Consider the following 326-nt stretch of genomic DNA (forward strand, 5'->3'; position numbering starts at 1 on the left):
CCAACAGGGAGCTGGGCTGAAGGGGAAATAATGTGGGGTGGGGTGGGGGGAGAGGCCAGAGAAGCCCATGCTGTCCACCACACAGAAACACCTCTACTGCTCCTCAACCTCATGGCCCAGCCTGGCTCCATCTACAGCAGAGTGGAACAGTGCAGGGAGCAGCCTTCCCTCCTCAGGCTCCTGGTGGTGGCTGGTGGGATGAATAGGGTCAGTTGACAGGTCAGATACAGCCTGCAGACCATATTTTGCCTACCCCGGTCTAAATGGCTAGAACCTGGAAGTGGGAGTCACGTGAGTAGATTCTAAACAAGGCTTTCTTGTAGTTG

The 326-nt window shown here is 55.5% G+C and overlaps 1 protein-coding gene across 3 annotated transcripts in view; it reads left to right on the plus strand.

Annotated features, from left to right (window-relative positions):
• ST5 (suppression of tumorigenicity 5) overlaps positions 1-326 on the plus strand; it is a 303,619-nt gene that overhangs the window by 171,368 nt on the left and 131,925 nt on the right. The gene's annotated exons all lie outside the window — the stretch shown is intronic.

Source organism: Gavialis gangeticus, unplaced genomic scaffold (assembly GCF_001723915.1).
Source record: "Gavialis gangeticus isolate Ggan-Ray unplaced genomic scaffold, GavGan_comp1, whole genome shotgun sequence".
NCBI lineage: Eukaryota > Metazoa > Chordata > Crocodylia > Gavialidae > Gavialis > Gavialis gangeticus.